Source organism: Microtus oregoni, unplaced genomic scaffold (assembly GCF_018167655.1).
Source record: "Microtus oregoni isolate MIOR12 unplaced genomic scaffold, Mior012 000006F_ref0000085, whole genome shotgun sequence".
Lineage (NCBI taxonomy): Eukaryota > Metazoa > Chordata > Mammalia > Rodentia > Cricetidae > Microtus > Microtus oregoni.
The window spans coordinates 7,051,935-7,064,514 of record NW_024543065.1 but is presented as its reverse complement, the minus strand read 5'-3'; positions in this window follow the sequence as shown (position 1 = coordinate 7,064,514).

Sequence of the window (12,580 nt, the reverse complement as noted above, 5' to 3'; positions counted from 1 at the left end):
TTCTCTCCCCGTTCCCCCTGCTGTGCTGAAAAACTTTAGATTACATTCCTCAAGCTCAAGCTGGTCACCAAGGTCTATTTCTTTGTTTGGTCACTTCCTGCTTTTGAGGCTATCAAGGTCCAGCTATCAAAATATTGAAATCTAGCAATCAAACGCTCCCTTTGGCTCACCTAATTAACATGCCCAATTAAAATTACACACCTCACCCTCACACAGGGTTTCCCCCTTTGCTTTTCTAAACCACCATTTGCCTGTGTGCCGTGTGTGTCCTTTCTATCCAGAGGCAGTCCCTTGTCCCCCCCTCACTCCCCCTCCCCCGTCCTCCACACCCTTAGGACAAATGCCCCTGACTCCTTTCCCTTGTCCCCCTCCCCTCTAGCCCATTCTAACACAGACCTTTCCTTTTGTTCCCTTTAATTCTTCTTAAAAATGACACCTGCAAGGTCATTTCTGCTGCTTTTCTGCCTGAGTCAGAAAGCAGCTACTTTAATGTTTCTCCCCCTGTTTAACAAGGATCTCTCTGTGAAAATAGGTGTGTGGGTGTGGTTTGTGCCTAACCAGGTCCGGGAGGAAGCTGCCACTGTGTGTGTTGGGGGGGGGGGGGAGGGTCCCCTTTCCTACCATTCATTTGTTCATCTGTCTGTGTCAGTTAACAAAACTCTAATTTATTTTCTTATCATGTTTTGGGGATCCTGGATTTGAAAGGCTGTCTTCCAGCCTACAACAGAGCATCAGTAATATTTGAACAGTATAGCTCTAAGACTTGACATTAAATATGAAAAATGTTGAGGCCAAACATAAAAGGACAAGTTGGTCATCATCTTTATTAGGTCATGTACTATTAAAGTGAATTTTACTTTTTTTTATCTTGTTTTTGCTTCATGACATATATGCTCCATTGCCTTCTCTTGTTCCCTGACCTCTCTGTGTTGATCTTTTTATTCTGTCCTATAACCTTTTCAAAAGCTTTTATGTCATATATAAATATATACACACATATATGAATTTTAAATACTATATAATCCAAATTTCTTAATTCTAAAATTAGTTTACATACATGACAGGAAACGGCGCTATCTATGTTTTGAGTTTGGCTTATTTCATTTAACATAATGACTCCCAGTCCCCAAACTTCCCTGTGAATGTCATTTCATGTTTTGCAGCTGAACGGGATTCCATACATATATGTGCCCCATCTTCTGTATCCAGTCGGCCTTCCAACCTGAAGTTTAGACTGAGACGGCCCCGTGCACCTCATCACTTGCTAACTGAATCCAGGACGAGTATCGTTTATTGACATTCTTATTGGTATCACTGATTGGTACCCTGGAAACTGATGTATTTTGAGACATATGAAGTGACAGGAATGACCGAGAAGAGGGAAAAAGCAGAATGAAATCGCAAACTGCTGTGACTGGCCCAGGACCGACTTCCAGACTCTACGGAAACCGGTGACGCATTGTCTCCAAATTGACCACATCCCGAAGGTCGACATGGAAAGTAAACTCTACTACACTCGATCAGTCTCTTGCTCCTTGCTGTGGTAAAACATCATTGCCAAAGTGACTCATGGAACAAACAATTTTAGCACACCATTTCAGAGTAAGAATTCACAGTGGCGAGGGAAATATGGCAGCAGCCAGCTGCATCAGGAAGCTGAGTGATCGGATTTCTACCTCTACACAGAACGCAGAGAGAACAGACAAAGCCGGGCAAGACCCTAAACCCTCGAAGCCAGGAATGCTGCACCTAATCCTTCTAAATGTTACACAACCTCCCCAAACAGTGCCACCAACAGGGGGGCAGACAAATAATCAAATCATTAGGTCCAACACCCAAGCCCCCCAAACGGCAGCGCCACTGACGACGTACTAAACGGCAGTTGACGACAATGTCCTAAATGCAATCTCAGTTCAGCTCAGGCTGGACTGTAACCAGGTGCTCAAAGGCAACGCACTTAAAGTCAGTGTTCCTCAGAAACCTGATAAAGTGGGTTTCTGTTTGTCAAGACAAGTCAATACTTCTCTTACTACTCCCATCCCCCTTTAGAGCCAACTACCTCTCTTCAGGGCTTCCAGTTCCCTATGAACTCAAACAAGCCTCTGGCAGATTAAAGCCCCATGCCGGTTCCTAGGCTGTTACAGCTAATTGTTCTACTTCCCACTTCTCCGAGCAACCTAAACTTGCTACCCGCTAAGACTCTCCCACCATTTCAGGTCTTTCTGCGTGCCTCCAGGCCCCAGAGGCAGCCTTGCAGTAGGAATAACCTTTTCCTTTTCCTCTTGCGGAGTGGCCTGGTTTGGGAGTCTTACTGTGTGCTCTTACTTACAAAACTATGTATGAGCCTACGGGGGGCATTTCTCCATAAAACATAACATACAGTGCAAAGAAGACAATAGGAGATGAAAAGAATCAGAATGAATATTTTTATTGTAAGATTTGTGTATATGTGTGTGTGTGTGTGTGTGTGTGTGTGTGTGTGTGCGCGCGCGCTGGGCTTGACCTAAATCAAGTTGCACTCTGATTTTTAATTCAGCAGTTTTTCTACGGCTTGTCCAAACAAGCTACACACAAAATACAACGCTCACACAGTGTGTCTCGTGTGTCATACATACTGGTGGTCTGGATTCCATCAGCAGACTCCTTTCTTTGAAGATTGGCTATGAAATGCTATCTACTGTAACTCTGAATTTTCTAGGATTTTCTTTTTTTTTTATTGAGAAAAGGAAAAAAAAAAACAAGTTTCCACCTCCTCCCAGCCTCCCATTTCCCTCCCCCTCCTCCCACCCTTCTCCCCCTCCCCCTACTCCTCTCCCCCTCCCTCTCCAGTCCAAAGAGCAGTCAGGGTTCCCTGCCCTGTGGTAAGTCCAAGGTCCTCCCCCCTCCATCCATATCTAGGAAGGTGAACATCCAAACTGGCTAGGCTCCCACAAAGCCAGCACATTAAGTAGGATCAAAACCCCGTGCCAGGAGCCCAAGGCGATGTCCCCAGTTAGTTCCTTGGGCAGCTGAGGATAGGGAACCTGAAATGACCCTATCCTATAGCAATACTGACGAATATCTTGCATATCATCATAGAACCTTCATCTGGTGATGGATGGAGATAGAGACAGAGACCCACACTGGAAAACCGGAATGAGCTCCCAAGGTCCCAATGAGGAGCAGAAGGAGGGAGAACATGAGCAAAGAAGTCAGGACCACGAGGGGTGCACCCACCCACTGAGACAGTGGAGCTGATCTATTGGGAGCTCACCAAGGCCAGCTGGACTATGACTGAAAAAGCATGGGATAAAACCAGACTCTCTGAACATGGCGAACAATGAGGGCTGATGAGAAGCCAAGGACAATGGCATAGGATTTTCTTTTAAAAGAAACAGTTATCCAAAGTGGGTATTTTATCATTAGGGACACACCACCACCATCAGTCATGACAAAGCTATTTCTATCAACATAGGTTAGTGAAATATGCTTTCAATTTCTTATCCCTCTCAAACACTTTTTCAAGCCATACCCCAGAAAGAAAACATTGTAGCTAATGTGGCAAAGAATCAGCATTTCAATATTTAATATTTTTTATAACAAAGAGCTAAGACAACTGGATGAGAAACTTTTTATCACATAATCAAAAAATTTTTATGTCTTATATTTTGTTTTACATCTTGTAGTGTAAATATATTTCTTCACCTATATTTTTTTTTATATTTTCTTTAAGATAGGGTCTCACTCTGAAGCCCCAACTGTACTAGAAAATACTAGGTAGCCTAACGTGGCCTTGAATCCATATCAATCAATGACTCCATTTAGTCTCTCAAGTGACATGCCAGCTCATTGGGTCTTTAAAATGAACTAGAAAATAGTCAATGATAAGGAAAAACCTTGACTTCATTAACAGTCTTTATATGCAAATTAAATTAACCAAGACAAACCACATGAAGACCTTAGACTAACAACTAAAAGAAGTTAAAATTTTCCCCTGTGCTTAGGGGATCATGTTCAGGGATTTCGTGAGTCAGGGTAAGAACAACAGAGAAAAGTTTGAAAAAATAAAGTTAAGTTTTAACTGAGAAAGTGAAACCTTTGCCCTGGCTTGCGTCAGACTGAGATAACAACCAGATCGAGACAAAGCTAGCTGCTTGAAATTCGGAAAGACACTAGCTCTCCTATGTTATATAGCAATCTTGTTTTTGGAAATCACAAGCGCTGGGGAACGGTGGCCTTTGAAGTCACAGAAATGATAAAGTGCCAGGTCTTGCTGGGAGGGCTCCAACCACTTTTTCATGGAGACAGTCTTGATTTCCAGCCCCATGCTGAGCCACAGAGAAGTGGTTTCTGACTTCAGTATCTTTGGTCCACCCTAACTTTGTGGTATTCCTTGAAAGTGTCCCCAGGGTGGGCCTTGCGGTCTCAATGTCATGCTGATTCTTTTCACACAGCCCTACCTTATGTGCATTCCAAAGCCTTTCTTCTCCTAAACCTTTTAGTAACTGGGTTCTTAGATGAAGCCACTCACAGGTCTTCCAGTGGTTTCCTTGTTTACAAAAAGTCAGTAGGAGAAGTTTTCATACTGCAGCCTTTGGCAGAACAGTCTAGGGCACAACTCAATGATTATGATGTCTGTCTTCAGGTGATGTGGTTGTCCTTTTAAGTACTTTGTAGCATCTCAAGTACATTTCAAAGACAAGTTATTTCTTTCATAATGAGGTAAAGTATCCTGACCAAGTATTCTCCCAGGTAACCTCATATTACAAAAAAAGAAGCAGAAATATGCTTGCATATCCCGACCATCTGTCAGAATGGAATGTATTTACTTGTATGCACCATCTTAATGTCAAAAGAACCAAGTAACCACATCAGGAATCAGAATGTGTAGCTATACTTGTTTTCAACAATTTTCAGCAACCTCCAAACTCTCTGGACATCTGACAAGGTGGAAATAGACTCACATATTTGGGCCTCCACATTGACAATGATTCTGAATGAATTGTTACATTTGTGTACATCATTTTTCCCTCTCTTGTCTTCCATTGAATTATGATTGACCACAGAGTCTGGTTAAAGATTGGCTAATCACTGCCTTTGATATATATGCTTGCTGATTACTCTTAATGCAATAAGCCCAATATTTCATCAGCTAGGACCTTTTCACTAGATCCCAGGATGGCTCTTCTTTATACCCAGTTCCAAATTTTTAAATCGAATAACAAAGAATTCCATTGTAATGAAAATCACTGAGAATAACTATGATTTATTTTTATCTGCATGTCATTGCAACTCTACTACAGGAGAAAGGGTATTCTAAGGAAAGACCCTCCGGTCTCCATTTTTAGCTATCATACTGTTGAAACAAAAGTCCCCAAGAAATTGGAATTTCTCCAGGAATGCAATTGTGGGAGAAGGAAAGAACTAAATTCTCCTGCCAGAGGGAGAAGGAATTGTTTCAGGAAAAGAGATTTCCAGCTGTTAAGACAGCTAGTCAGACCACTTTGCAGGGAGACGGGAGCAGGAATAACAACTGACCAGTCATAGGCAAGACCAATCTTGGCCAGAGCAGTTTAGATATGTATACTCGGGGGCCTGTTTAAACCTGTTCCTTATGTGAAGACCTTGAAGATGAACTTGATGGCCACTAGACATCTTTGTTCCTTGAATAAATCTCTTTCCTCTGCTTTTGACTATTGCTTTCCATTGAGAATGGGTGGCTAAGTCTAGTTTGTTAAGGCTGCTAGGGACCAGGCTTTGACCCTAATAACTCCATAGTAAAATACTTCTATGTTATTTTCATAGAAAATAAACTATAAAAAGTATCACTTTGATTCAAAATACTTTTTTTCTAGAAGAGATTTTCTTTTTAAATTTTATGATCATTGGTGTTTTGCTTGCTTGTATGTATGTGTGAGGGTCTTAGAAGCTCTGGAACTGGAGTCACAGACAGGTGTGAGCTGCCATATGGGTAATAGAAATTGAATCCAGATCTTCTAGAAGAACAGACAGTGCTCTTAACCACTGAGCCATCTCTAAAGTCACTCAGAAGAGATTTAGTTACCTTTGACTTTAAATGTGAATGATGGCCACACCCACTGTGGTGGTTTGAAAGAAAATTACCCCCAAAGGGAGTGGCACTATTAGGAGGTATAGTTTTGTTAGAGTAGGTGTGAGCTTGTTGGAAGAAGAGTGTCACTATAAAGATGGGCTTTGAAGCCTCATATATGCCCAAACCTCACCCAGTGAGGCAGACCACTTCCTATTGCCTGCAGGTCAAGATGTAGAACTTTCAGCTACTTCGCCATGTCTACCTCGATGCCATCATGTTACTCCATGATGATAATGGACTAAACTTCAGAACTGTAAGTCACCCCAATTAAATGTTTTCCTTTATAAGAGTTGCCATGATCATGATGTCTCTTCACAGTGATAGAAACCCTAACTAAGATGCACACTCTCCTGAAAAGTCTATTGAAGATGAGGGCTCTATGTTTTACTCCTAAATTCTTGTTATTTAGCAATAGCATTATACAAAACTTAGAACTAGTAAAGAGGCGGGCCTTTTGCAACTACTTTAGATAATAGCTCATCATTTTCCTGGCTATAGCTCTGGTTATCTTGGCTTTGTGAAGATAATAACCCTAGGATTATTGGAGAAGCTATATATTTCTCAGGAACTGTCCTCTATGAAGAATTATTGCCTTTCAAGTATGGAATTGCTCAGAAAAGCAACATCTACAGCTCATCTGCTGCCATCTCTACAGCGCATTGCTAGCAATCTTCCATTGCCTTTCCTCTTGAGATCCACTTACATCTCCTGGCCCTCATTTTCTCTGGCTGGATTCAGTCAACTGGAAATGCAGGGAAAGTTCCTGGGGAAAGAAAACAGGATAAATGTTTTTTATTTGGCTCCCTCTCTGAGTTGCTTCCTCAGGCAGCCTGCAATGCTTGACAAAGCATCATTGTTGCTGGGGTGATGGTTCATGCCTTTAATTCCAGAACTTTGGAGACAGAGGGAGGTAGATCTCTGCCAGATATAGACCATCCTGGTCTATGTAGCAAGTTCCAGGACAGCCAGTGATACATAGTGAGACCTGGTCTCAGGAAAAAAATAATTACTGTTAAAGACTATCTCCCAGAAGGGCCTCCATCCTTACCATGGTATCTCTTTTGTTTCTGCTAACACCATGTTCCCGACCATTCTTTGTTCTTCTTCTTTTGTAAAGATTCTTTTCTTTTTCTGTTAATAAATGTTTTCTGAATTCCATATGACTGTCCATCTGTTTTCTGTTGGGAATCCATATGGCACAAGCAAGAAAGGGACATAAATGACATACATATCCATGCTACATCCTACTCCCCAAAGCTCATGGAGCATCATGGAAGAGGGAATGCCAGAGGAAAGAGTGGAGAGCTGCGGAACACGGTCTTCCAACCATGACATGACCATTGCATTCATGAACGTACATGAATGTTTTCATGCTCACAGGCATACAAGCTGCTTATGGAGCCTGGAGAGATGGATGAGCAGTTAAGAGCACTCGCACTCTTCCAAAGGACCAGTTTCTAGCATTTTTGTCAGATAGCCCATAACCCACTACCTGTACCTTTAGCTCCAGGGGATCCTATGATTTTTTTCTCTGTGTCTCTAAGGCACCCCTTCACATGTGGCATATATTTATAAGACACATCAATACAAAATAGAAATAAAATAAAAATAAAAGACCCACACAATATTGAGCCTGTTAACATTCTGTCATGAAGTGAGGGAGTGGTTTAAGCGCCTTCACTCCTTCCTGAGTATTGGCAGTGAATAGTTTCTGAAAAAGAGAGAGATCTATTTCTTTGGAGTTGGGTAGCTGCTGGTAAGGTGTCCATGTTCTTGTAAATATCCCCTCATCTACGCTTCTGTAAGCAACCTTAAAGTTATCTCTCTCTCTTACACACACGCGCGTGTGCGCACACACACACATGCACACATAAAAGTAGAGAAGGAGGTAGGAGCTTGCTTTCTGTAGCAAATAAGGGAATACATAACTCCCATGGTGAAGACTACAGCTGCTCACATGCTTTGCAGTGAAATGGGTGCTTGGGCTGAAAGGGAGGTTAGTATTTAAATAGCTAAGTCGGAAACACTAGGGATGAGAAATAGAGCTCAAAATTGAGTCTGAGACAGACCAACAAACCTGATAAGAGACAGACAGATTTGGAGACGAGGCCCAGTACTGGGTAGGCTGACTTGCAAGCTTCCCTGTGGGCCCCCTGAGGATGTGTGCGCTAGGTGCTGTCATTCCATTCCGTATTCTTCATCTTAACACAGGTCATGGTGACTCACTAAATCCATGTACTTTTAAGGAAATCGCCACCCATTTCAGGAAAGAGACGCCAGGCTGTCTCATAAACAAAACGTTAACTAAATCTAGTTACAGCTACATCTTCAAAGCTGCAAGAACAAAGAGAATTTAGTGTAATTGACAGCATTTGAGGCTCCTGCAAGGTCGGGGACAGCAAAGCCAGTCAAGTGACCAAGAGCAAACAGATAGCCAAGGTCAATAACTAGCAAAGCAGCAGTTAGAGATGGACAGAGGCGACTTCAGCTACTCCTAACCAAGTGGACAGCACATGCACTGTTGCAATCGTCTCTCTAGTTAGGCCAGGATTAAATAGAGCATACGGACCCTCATTGGCTCAGCCCATAAGAGCCAGGGGACTAGCCATCCTCACAGCAGTTTGCCCAGTTTCTGACAATGCCCTGTAAAAAATTCCCAGACGAACAAGTTCAACAGGTAATTTTTCCTTTTGGGAATTTCTCTCACTTTTCCTTAATTTCTTACTTTTTTTTTTGTAAATCTTCTCAATAAAGCTTTCTTCCACGTTGTGTACTCACACAAGAGTATCTGCATCTTTAGTCTTTATTGGTATGAGGCAATGATACCGTCTCAGTTCATCTTAGGTGACATTGAAGGACCTAATGTGACCTAGATCCTTGGTCCTTGGGTCAAGCACAATCTGGCCAAGTAAGGGCCAATCACACTCAAAACTGTTGTGCCTGTTGGAAAGAGGAAGAGATTGGCATGAATAGGATGGAGAACAAATGGGGGAAAGGATAGACACAAACATGATCTCAAAATATATTAAAAATATAAGGAAGCATTTTGATGAAACCCATGACTGAGCATAATTAATATATGTCAATAAAAACTTGGAGAAATGAGCAAGGGTTGGGTGTTACTTCTTGGGGTGGTGTGAAAGAAAATGGCCCCAAAAGGCATGGCACTATTAGGAAGCATGGCCTTGTTGGAGGAAGTGTGTATCTGAGGGAGAGGGCTTTAAGGTCTCTTTTCCTCAAGCTTCCCTCAGTGTGACAGCCAGTTGACTTCCTGTTGCCTCTGAGACAAGATGCAGCACTCTCAGCTCCAGCACCACATCTGCCTTCATACCCCCATGCTCTCCATCCTGATGATAATGGACTGACCTCTGGAACTGTAAGTGAACTACCCTCAGTTGAAAGTTTTCTTTATAAGAGTTGCTGTGATCATGGTGTCTTTTCACAACAATCAAAACCCAAGCTAAAACTTTGCTTCTTTAAGTGCAGCTCGTTTGGGCAAAGCTCCCCATTTTCTATCTTGGGATGTGACAGTTCTGGTTGACAGTCTCTCAATAAGTGTCACAAAATTCCCCAAACAGTTTTCACTGTGATTCAAAATGTCAGTTTGACATTTAGCACCTGCAACCGGTGTGAATGAGGGAGTCTGAATGTTTGAATCATTGACTGACAGTCCCGAGATGCTAATTGGTCACTGGAGGAGGGCTTCCCAGGAAGCTGAGCAAGAAACCAAAGAGCAGCATGCTTATGTAGCCAAGGATGGCCAGGTGAAGACACAGAGGACGTTGGTCATTGTCAATCATGGAGGAGAGGCTTTCTTCAAAGTCATTCATGTTCAAATTATAATTATTTTTTTAAAACGTGCTGCAAAACTTACAAGACTAAGTTGTAACACTTTAGATATAAGTATAGATAGTAAAATTGTAGTGAAATTGAAAGTGCAGGTCACATGGGATCCCACTGATATGTTTTAACGTATGAAAGTTAATTTAATTTAGAAAGCCTATTTACTTAAAACATTATGGCAGGTTTTCAAAACAGCAGCAAAGTATAATTTTATTTTAATCACCATCAAAATGTCTATTTGCTATGTATTTCAAAATTGTCATGTTAATTTTCATTATCTATAACTATTCTCTCTCAGGGCTATTTGTTCTTGCCCTATGACATGGTTTTGTTTTATGGATGAAGGAATCTCTATTTCTAATTAAAATTCATTGTACATACTAGAATTTATATTTTGGTACCTTTTTTTCTTTAGTATAAAAAAAGTTTATAAAATTAAACATAATACTGACCAGTGTTTTAAATCAAGTAAGTGGCTGATAGAGCTTAGAAAGTCTTGTCACTAAGAGTGAACACATGCTGCTTGGACAAGTCTATAAAAAAAAAAATACCGCTATAGAACGAATTCTATCTGGTCTTAGTAATAAAATCCTGGAGACAAATATAGGGGTAAATGCTGAAAGATCAGAGAGAAAAATGTGCAAAACACAGCCACTTCTTACCTCACCAATTACTCAGCCTGAAAAGGGTAAGAGCCTGTCTATGAATTCTCAGACTGAATGGGGACTAGCTCCTGTCTCTGCCTGTCTTATGTCTGTAGATGGAGACTGCTCTTTTCCTACTGTTTAGACATGAATAATCTCACGAAACTATATTAATTACAATACTGTTCAGCCAATGACACGGGCATATTTCTAGCTAGCTCTTACATCTTGAATTAACCTATTTTTACTAATCCGTGTAGTGCCACAAGTCTGTGGCTTACCAGTAAAAGTTCCAGAAGCATCTGTCTCCTTTGGCAGCTACATGGTGTCTCTTTGACTCTGTCTATTTTTTTCTATATATGTCTCTTCCAGCCTTACTATATTCTGCCCTACTATAGGCCAAAGTATAAATGGTAATAAAACATAGTCATAGCATACAGAAATGAATTCTACATCATGTTCCTCTCTCCACCCAGTCATATGACTTTCTGTTTCCTCCTCCCAAGCTGGGATTAAAGGTGTGTGCCACCACTGCCTGGCCTATATGGTTCACTAGTGGCTGGCTCTGCACTCAGATCTCCAAACAAGCTTTATTTGTTAGAGCATAAACAAAATATCCTCATATACCATTTTCTGAGTATCTTAAAGAATAGAAGCCATTTTTTGTCTCTGTTTTGGAGTTTAGATGTCCAAGATGAAGGTGTCAGCTGGGTTAGTTTCTTCTAAGGTCCATCTTCCTGCATTCTCACAGGTTCTCTGTGCAAACAGGTGTGGTGTCTATCTGTATGTCCAAATTTCTTCTTTTGGTGACAATACCACTCTATAGGATTAAGGCCCACTCCAATGTCTTCATTAATTTTACAGCTTATAGAGGCTCTTTAACTGTAGTTGCATTCCAACATACTTCCAACATCCCAGCAGGGTGAGGTCTTCAGTATAAGAATTTGAAGAAGACACAGTTCAGCTCATTACAGGAGACAGTATTCAGCTTCTTGACTGAGGGGGTTGGCTTTGGAGCATATTAGTTTCTTTACTGTGGCAGTAGCAGTTCTCCCTGGCAAATGCAACTTATAAGAGAAAAGGTTTACCTTGGCTCATGGTTTCAGAGGAAAAATAGTCCACAATGGTGGAGAAGGTACAGTGGCAGTAGCATGAGTCAGAAAGAAAAAAAAAAAAAACAGAAGGAATAGTGGTGTTTAAAATCCCAAAGCCTAGCAGTGGTGGCCCACGCCTTAATCTCAGCACTTGGGAGGCAGACGCAGCTGGATCTCTGAGTTCTAGGACAGCCAGAGTTGTTATACAATGAAATCCTGTCTTGAAAAACTAAAAGAAAAAGAACAAACAAAACAACAACAGCAAAAGAAACTCAAATCCTGCTCCCAGTAAGAGTACTTCTTTCAGTAAGGCTCCAATGCTTGAAGGTTCCAGAACATTCTCAATCAGCACTACCATCTGAGGACCAAGTGTTTAAACACATGAGCCTATGGAGACAAGGGCATTTTATATCCAAACTCTAACAAGAGACATTTAAGATATTCAGTAAGCTATAGAGCCATGCTTCATGAGCTTCTATGATTTTCATTTGCCACAATTCTTAAAAATTTTTAAAAGTCAGCTGAGCAAATCACCAGTTCTACGCCTACTATTTCAGACTCTGTATTGAAGATAGATTCCATTCCTCTGAGGATTCAAACAAAGGTCTATACTAAGATCATATTCTCAGCACTGTTTTCTTTTGGGGGAAGGTATATAGTGTTTTACACCTGTCACCTCAGCACTTGAGAGACTGAGGTAGAAGGACAGCCATGTGACACAAACCTGATCCCCAGAGTGACTTCCAGCTCAGCCTGTGCCACCAAGTGAGACCCTGTCTCAAAAACCCAAAAAGTCATAGTACAGAGTATTTTAGTATATTTACTCAGAAACCTTATTTTATACCTCAGTGGATTTTGACATTTTATTCCTTTTTTTTTTGGATATTCAAACTGTATTACTGTCTAAA